Source organism: Saccopteryx bilineata, chromosome X (genome assembly GCF_036850765.1).
Source record: "Saccopteryx bilineata isolate mSacBil1 chromosome X, mSacBil1_pri_phased_curated, whole genome shotgun sequence".
In the NCBI taxonomy this organism is placed as follows: domain Eukaryota; kingdom Metazoa; phylum Chordata; class Mammalia; order Chiroptera; family Emballonuridae; genus Saccopteryx; species Saccopteryx bilineata.
In genome coordinates this window covers 48,898,366-48,907,437 of record NC_089502.1, presented here as the reverse complement: position 1 = coordinate 48,907,437, position 9,072 = coordinate 48,898,366, and the positions used below count along the sequence as shown (strand labels likewise).

Here is a 9,072-nt window from a genome sequence, read left to right as displayed (position 1 = left end):
CATGTATAAGTTTTTGCATTAACACATATTTTCAATTTCACTGTGATATGCTTGGGTTTGGAATCGCTGGTCACTCTATGTTTAATACTTTGGAGAACCACCAAATTATCTTCCACAGCAGTTGTACCATTTTTCACTCCTATTGACAATGCGTGAGGGTTCCAAATTCTGCACATCTTTTTTTTATATTACCATCCAAATGAGTATGAAATGGTATCTCATTGTGGTTTTGAGATGTATTTCCCTAATGACATTTAAAGTGCTAAGTGGAAATTTGTATGTCATCTTTAAGAACTGTTTATTCAAATTTTTTTGCCATTTTTTATTTGGGTCATTTTATTTTTTTAATGGATGAATTGTATACTGTGAAGACTAGACCCTTATCAGGTATACAATTTGTAAATAATTTATTTCATTCAATTTTTTGGTATTTTTATATAAATAATACATCTTTATATATTACAAAAAGGCAATAATTTTTTTGTTTTTGATTGTTGTACTCAAATATATAGTTCACTATGATATTTTTAATTGAAGAATACATTTCTGCATAATCTGTTTTATGAAGTCAGTGTACAAACTTCACATTCCTATTTTAAGGTTTTACTTTATTGTACTATAAAAAAATGAAAACAATTTTTTAAAATTTTATGAACTGGATATACACTCTGATTATAATTAAATGTACATATATAATTATGTTTTTTGGTTTTTTTAAAAAATACACAGATCTCCTTTGAAGTATTAATACTGAACTGAACCAAGAGAGTATTTATATTTTCAGTTATTTTAACTTACATTATATTTTTAATTAAAGAATTACTCAATCACAAAGTTTAACATATGTGTTCCTTAAGACACTCAGTGTTTTTTAAGAAAGACAGTTAGAAAAATGTAGCTAAGCTAAAAAAAAAAGCACTTTGATCTAATTTTGTAAAGAACATTTTTGTGAATTCCCAAGAACACCAAATTAAACTATTAATAATAATAGTAAAAATAATAAAAATAATGATATTCTACTAGTTGGAGATAATAGTATATAAGTTCTTATTTAAAGACCTTTGATATTCCCAGGGTAAATTTGAAAATAATTTATTTACAGGAACAAGAAGAATGAGGATGGAAATATGAGGAAGCATTTGATATGTTTTGCTTCCAATTTTGCACTCATTGGGCCAAAAAGTCAATGACATTTGGAAGCTTGCTTTGAGAGTTCTGTATCACTAAAGCAGAGGCAATGAAAGTACAAAACTGGTCTATTCATTTGCTTTTGTTATATTTGAAAGAGACCACATTAAGTATTTTCAAATTAATGTCGTAGCATGGGTACCCATCATATTATCAAACTATATATTTATATTCTTTTTGCCCTAAAATTTTTAACATTACTTTTTATTGGTAAGATTGAACTAGATTAACTTCACTATAAATAATTGTTTTTTAGTTACCTATGAAGTGAGATAATCTTCTGAAATGAATAAGCTCTCAGACAATGAAGAACAACAGATTTAAGTTTTTGTTATCTGGAAATACATAAAAAAAATCTAACGTACTTATTGTTTACCATTGTTTTTCTCAGAATACATTAACTAGCTAGTAAAAGCTTTGGCTATGTTTCTTAGCTAAATTTTTCTTAAGACTCTGAATTAAGTTACGACTTTTTACTTCTGTATCATTCAGAGACACCCAGACAGGAAGTCAAAGGATTCATAATGAAGTTTCTTTCTTGGTAATCTGGCATATATTTCTTCCATTTATATATATTTTTATATGTAGCAAGGAAATTTTAGCTACACTAAGTCTAAGAATCCCCAGCCCGATAGCTCAGTTAGTTAGAGCACCACACTAATATGCCAAGGTTGCAGATTTGATCTCCGGTTAAGGCACATACAAGAATCAACCAATGAATGCATAAATAAGTGGAACAACATATGTTGTTTTTTCTGTTTATCTCTTTCTCTCTTCCCCTCTCTCATCAATAAATCTAAGGATATTTTTCTAAGATCCTGCTGTTATACATGTTTTCATGTACTTATTAGGAATTTCTTACATAGTTGATTTTGAAACCATTGGATATTAAAAGAAAAGTAAAATAATGGCTCAAAAAGAATCTGGAGAATTCTAAGTCACATAGGAAAATATGTTCATTCTTTCTAATACACTGGGTCCATATTCTTATCTTGTTCTTATAGTTTGAATTAAATTGGAAAATTTCTGTCACTAACTACATATGCAAAAAGAATAGAGAATGAAGTCAGTTTTAAGGAAAAGAAGTTTTATTTTATTATTTTGATGACAACAATGGAAATAATGAGAATTACTGAAAAGAATATTTTAAACAAGTGTTTCATTGATAAGACTTTTCGTCTTGTGTCAAACGTGCCATGGATTTACTTTCATTTTCATAACCCAGTAAAAGGAAGAAAACAAGCATTATTTAAATATATATATAAATAGTTTTAAAAATGCACTGCCAAATTTCACCTGCATGTTAGTACTCATCCAATAAGAAGTTATCTACAGAGAATACCTCCCACTACAGTTATCCATCTTAATGGGAGACAAAGAGGAACAGGACTTATAAAACAGTCACATAAGACACAATTTCAAGATTCCTCAATACACCTAAAATTTCCCACATCTACAACTTGGCAAATAAAATGCCAGCAATGCAATAAATTAATTTGATTTTTAAAAAATATTAACATTTTTGCTGTTTACAAAACCAATATATTTTCATTGTAAAATATCTAAAACACTTAGAGAATTAACGAAACAGTATCAAATATTGAGAACTCTAACTAGTAACTGTAAGGTATTTTTCCCCACCGAGAAGGAAGGAACGGGGCCGGAGCCGCAAAGTGTGGAATAATAAACGGCTTTATTGAGTACAGAGCGCATACCCCGCCCGGCAAGGTTCCCTGGCCCCAAGGAAAGAAACATGGAGGCTAGGGAAGTTGCAAAGATTAAACCGCGTGGCAGATATTTAAAGGGTCCCTCTAGGGAGGTGGAGCTACTATGACGTGGTGAAATTTCACTGGCTGGCAAACTAGTGCTTCTTTCCAAATGATTCCTGGGAATCTTCCTTTGGCGGGCTTGATTGTGGGCGGTCCTAGCCAAAGTGGGCGGGTCTTAGTTCCTAAGTCACCATGCCCCCATCCACCGACCTTACATTCTGACCTTTTGTGTTAAATAGAAAAAGGGGCACCGTTTATTCGTCTGGCTACTTCCTGCTGAATAGGGGCGTTGTGGGGAGGGGGAGATCAGAAGGCGGTGGCTTTGAGGGGTGTTAAGAGGAACATCTGTGTGGCTGTGACTGGAGAAACTTTGCAGATGCAGTCCTATACGGGTTTAAAAAAAAAGAGAGGAGTAATAGGGGAATTTGCAGGGTCCAGCCTTTTGGTGAGCTGGAGATGGATGGAGTCCAGTGGTTCCAACTGCCAGAGGTCCTATAAGGAGGCAAGCTTGAGGCAAAACTGCATGTCAGGAGTGGTGGAAAAAGGGGGAAAGGAAGAGGGTCCTATCCATTCCCATAACCGAAACCTCTGAGGGAACTAGAGGTCCAGAGTATAAAGGCAAAAACAGAGAAGGCAGCCCCCAAGTCCACAAGAAATGAGATGGACTGACTTACCCACTTGTTGCAGAACCCTGGGTTCTCCGAGTCCAGGCCGTGTCCTAGGAGTTTGAGCGATGCACCCACCTGGCTGGATTGGCCTTCCATTTGGGCGGCTTGTCCTCCACGTAGAGGCGCTGAGGAAAAAACCTGTTGCCCAAAGAGGCAATCTCTCTGCCAGTGACTGGGCTGCTTGCAGTCAGGGCAGGGCTCAGTGGGCAGCCACTGCAGGGGCCCTGCCGGGACCGGTGGTCTTGCTTGCCACACTTAAAGCAAGCTGATGGTGGCTCTGCTGGTCTCAGGGTTGCCACAAGAGTTTGGGTTTGGAGCGTTACCTTCTGCTGCATGGGGGCCTGGTGAACAGGCCTGTTTCTACTAGTTGGGACCGTTAAAAACTTTAAATGCCGTGTTCACAGGTTCCGGATAGGGGTTTGGGGGTTGGGAATAAGAAGAGGGGGGGCTCGTGAGGAGCCCGGCACCCAGATCCTGCAGGAAAAATGCTGGAGCCAAAGGCAGGACAGGGCAGGAACTTCCTGTAAGAAAATTGGGGTTGGACTTCCGGAAAACCGGTGTAAGAGCCAATGCCAGGCTGAGAAAGGCCTGATGGAGGCAGGACTAGAGAACACAGTGAAAGGAGGGGCCCCTGGCCAGCAGGGGAGGAGAAAAAGATGGTAGTTAGTAGATGGCAAATAAAAAACAGGTTTTTGCGAAGGGAGAGGAGAGAAAGTTTGGAGTCTGCGGAGAAGGAAAGATTAGGAGTAGAGGTTTCAGGTGAGGTTTCTCTGGCCAGAAAAAGGCCTGTGCGGTGGAACAGGCAGCACAGAGATTAAGGATGGTTGCGCAAATAATTAGGAGCCGTGTATGAAAGAGATCTCCAATCAGTTCCCAGCTTTTTTGGCGATAGTTAAATTGGTGAGGGTGTTAACACCGAAAGTCCCTTCAGGAGGCTAATTGAGTGGGTTCTGTGGCCTGGCCACAGCGGAGAAGAACAGTTTCTTCTTCCTTAGGGAGGGAAATTCCTGTGCCCCAACAGCCGCACTCAGTTCTCGGAGTGGTCAGACCTGAGCATTAGCGTCCTAAAAACTCAATGTCCAGCCACGGATGAAAGTGGATGTGCTTGGGAGGTCTCCACAAGCACACGCACTCGGAGGGATGGAAAAGACTTTCCCTGACGTAGCTATGGTTTCGGACAGGGAGTCTCGGAGGAAAGAACTGAGAGGAAAGCTGGAGACGGGGGACTTACCGCACCGTGCACCGAACTGGGTTGGAGATCAGAGATCCTGATTCTTTCTCCTGGTTCTTTCTCGGAGGGGAGGAGAAAGTAGCAATCCTTGCGGACTTCTAACTCCTTCCGGGTTTTCGGCACCAAAAATGTAAGGTATTTTTCCCCGCCGAGAAGGAAGGAACAGGGCTCGGAGCCGCAAAATGTGGAATAATAAAGGGCTTTATTGAGTACAGAGCACACACCCCGACCAGCAAGGTTCCCTGGCCCCGAGGAAAGAAACATGGAGGCTAGGGAAGTTGCAAAGATTAAACCGCGTGGCAGATATTTAAAGGGTCCCTCTAGGGAGGTGGAGCTACTATGCCGTGGTGAAATTTCACTGGCTGGCAGACTAGCGCTTCTTTCCAAATGGTTCCTGGGAATCTTCCTTTGGCGGGCTTGATTGTGGGCGGTCCTAGCCAAAGTGGGCGGGTCTTAGTTCCTAAGTCACCATGCCCCCATCCACCGACCTTACAGTAATCTTTGGACAATTTGACCATATTATATTTAAAATTGTGTTACCTGCCTATTTTTTACCTGACACCGTATTATACCATTACAAGGTTGTTAATTTTGTAGATGTTCCTATGTGTATTCAAAATCTGTCATTTTGTTGTCTGCTTATTTGTTTTGTTGACAGTTTCTTTTGCTGTGAAGAAGCTTTTTAGGTTAATATAGTCCCATTCATTTATTTTGCCTTTATTTCCCTTGCCTTTGAGATGAAATTCATAAGCTACTCTCTAAGACCTAGCAAGTTTGGGCATAATTAATATGCTAACTTGAAATATGTTGAATAATGCATTAACTGATTAATTAACTTGAAGAAAAATGGAAACTATTTAAACCCATGAATAATTCAACATTTCAAAAAAACATTTTATATCTATAAAATTCAACAAGTTCTAAAAACAATGAAATATTCTGAGAGTTTTTTTCCTGTTACTATAGTACTATCAAGTTAAATTTTTTTCATAATTTATTAATTTATGCAATGAATTTTCAACACTAACTAGATAAAAAGGAAGTAGGGAGCCAATTATCTAATTGATTGAATTGGAACTCTTTTCACATCATTTTTGTCTACTTTTTCATTTTTTTATTGAAGTATAATAAATATTATATTGTATTGGCTTCTTTTGGCCTGACAATTCAATTTTAAATATATTTTAGTAATCTTGGAAATATTGTCTGACACTTTTTCTCCACTCTGTCTTATAATTTAATTCAGTTTCCATTAACTAAAATTGTGTTCTAAGCTTGAAGTGGGGAGGTAGGGAATAAATGGAATTTAAGAAGACACAGTTTGTGCTCTCAAGGGTTTTATAATCTGGTGCAGAAATAACAGGCATATATAGATTACTAGTGATTTTATAATTATATGGTTTAGTAAGTATCCTAAATGGGATATCAACAAATACTTGAGAAAGAGTTTGCTAATTTTACCAAGAGCTTTCCATGAAGAACATATAGTTGAAGAAATCCTTAATGGAAAAGTGATATCTTAATGCAAGAGACATGAGAAAAGAAAGTACTGGAAGAACTAAAGCATGATCTTGTAGAGTATGTTTGGTTATCTACAACTAATTATTTTAAAATATCATATTACGAGAAGAAAATAGAAACAAACAGAACAAATTAGTGTCAAATTTAGATTTTAAATTCTATATAATATGGTTCAGATTTTGCATTCAGATATCAACAAAAATTTCTGAGCATAGAAATTGCAGAACAATTCAATGCTTTAAAAAGTTACCTATAGTAAAAGTGTGAGTAGAATAGTCCTCAGAATCAGGACCCAGAAACATTAGGAGGCTGAGGCAATCATAGCTGATCCTTGATTACCTAAGCATGATGGATGGAGAGTTGGTTGGATTTGGTGACTAGTTGCATAATAGACTGTTAATTCTCAGATTGCTAAACTAAATAAAAAGAATGAATAAAGATTATTATTAACCATGAGGATAACTAGTACTTTTTTATCAAGAAAAAAATACAATGTGAAAAAGATAATGTAAAGAAATTACTTCATGATGCTGGAGCCAATGCAGTACCTCATGCCTTTCACTTATCTCTGCTTAAGCCATGGCATCAATGGGTAAGCCCATAAGCTTCAGCTGAAACTGGAGAAAAATTTTTGGTGAAATGAGTTTGAGACATTTTCTTATTCCCCTGTTACTTTCTACTTTTCATAACTCTCTCTTCCTCTCCTTTCTCACGAATTTCTGTGTCATTCTAACACAGGGGCCATGCTAACCTTCTCTGTATTGTTCCAATTTTAGTATATGTGCTGCCGAAGCAAGCACCTCATGTTCTTTCTTGAATAATTCCTCAGATTTCAATGTTCTGGATACAAAATTTAATCAACTCAACTAATTTGCCAAGTTCACAGTTTCCTGTTCTCTCAATTTCCCCTCAAAGTTGACCTCATTCCAAATAATAGCTTGCATGTGGAGAAACTTGATCTCTTATATATGGCTGTTGGGAATGTAAAATGGTACAGACACTCTGAAAAAAACGTTTTTTAGTTTCCTCTACAACTTAACATGCACTTAGCATATGATCTAGCTATCTTATTCTTGGAAATTTATACTAAATAAATAGTAACTTATGTCCACATAAAATCCTGTTCATAACAGCTTTATTTGTTAGATCTCAAAACTGGGAAAAGATTCAGGTGTTTTTCAGTGAGTGAATTGTTAAACTGTCATACATCCATAATATGACATGTAACTCAGTGATAAAAATGAACAAATTTTTATATCTGCAACATCTTGAATAAATCTCCTGGGAACTGTGATGAGTGTTTAAAAAAAAGCAAATTTCAAAAAATTACATTATATATATATATTACATTTTATATATATATTTTTTTAGGTTCAAAAGCACATTTTATAGGTTAAATTAAATTAAAAATATAAAAGCCCTGGCCGGTTGTCTCAGTGGTAGAGCGTCGGCCTGGTGTGCAGAAGTCCTGGGTTCGATTCCCAGCCAGGGCACACAGGAGAAGCACCCATCTGCTTCTCCACCCCTCCCCCTCTCCTTCCTCTCTGTCTCTCTCTTCCCCTCCCGCAGCTGAGGCTCCATTGGAGCAAAGATGGCCTGGGTGCTGGGGATGGCTCCTTGGCCTCTGCCCCAGGCGCTAGAGTGGCTCTGGTCGTGGCAGAGCGACGCCCCAGAGGGGCAGAGCATCACCCCCCGGTGGGCAGAGCGTCACCCCTTGGTGGGCGTGCTTGGTGGATCCCGGTCGGGCTCATGCGGGAGTCTGTCTGACTGTCTCTCCCTGCTTCCAGCTTCAGAAAAAAAAATTAAAAATATAAAAGATAACTATTAAAGTGGCCTGGCTGGTGGCACAATGGATAGAGAACAGAGGTCACCTGTTCAAACCTGGGTCAACAGCTTGAAGCCGGGGTCATCAGCTGGTTCGCAGGATCCCTGATTTTGAGATTGCTGCTTTGATCGCAAGAGTGCTGCCTTGACACCTGATGTTGTGAATTCAAGCCTAGTCAGTACACATATGATGAGAAGCAATCAATGTCACAACTGAGTAGGGAAAGGAATTAATGCTTCTTTCTCTCTTTCCTTTCCTCTTTCTCTGTCTGTCTCTCTCTCAAAATAAATAAACGTTAGTTATTTTGTTGTATAGTAAGTACCTATAAGGAAGATGTTTGCCTGATCATGTGGTGGTGCAGTAAAGAGTGTTGGCCTGTGATGCTGAGGACCCAGGTTTGAAACCCCAAGGTCGCCAGATTGACTGTTGATTTACCAGCTTGAACACAGTGTCCTTGGCTTGAGCGTGGGATCATAGACATGACTCTATAGTTTCTATCTTGAGCCCAAAGGTCTCTGGCTTGAAGCCCAAGGTTGCTGGCTAGAGCAAGGTGTCACTGGCTCAGCTGGAGCCCCTCACCCCTCCATCAAGGCACATATGAGAAAGCAATCAATGAACAACTAAGGTGTTGCAACTATGAGTTGATGTTTCTCATTTCTCTCCCTTCCTATCTATCCCTGTCTTTTCCTCTCATGCTAAAAAAGAAAAAAAAAAAAAAAGAAATGTACTTATAGACAGGATAAATGTCATTAATCATTAAGAAATGAATAATCTTTGAAACTTAATTTTACTTGATTATTCATTCAACAAATATTTGTTGATTGTTGCTATATGTCAAGCATTATGCCAATGAAATCTATTATTGTTTAT

General features: G+C 37.9%; 1 pseudogene; it reads right to left on the bottom strand.

Moving 5' to 3' along the window:
- Window positions 1-7,062: 7,062 nt before the first annotated feature.
- On the bottom strand, window positions 7,063-7,177 carry LOC136317968 (U6 spliceosomal RNA; annotated as a pseudogene).
- Between the last annotated feature and the right edge of the window lie 1,895 nt (window positions 7,178-9,072).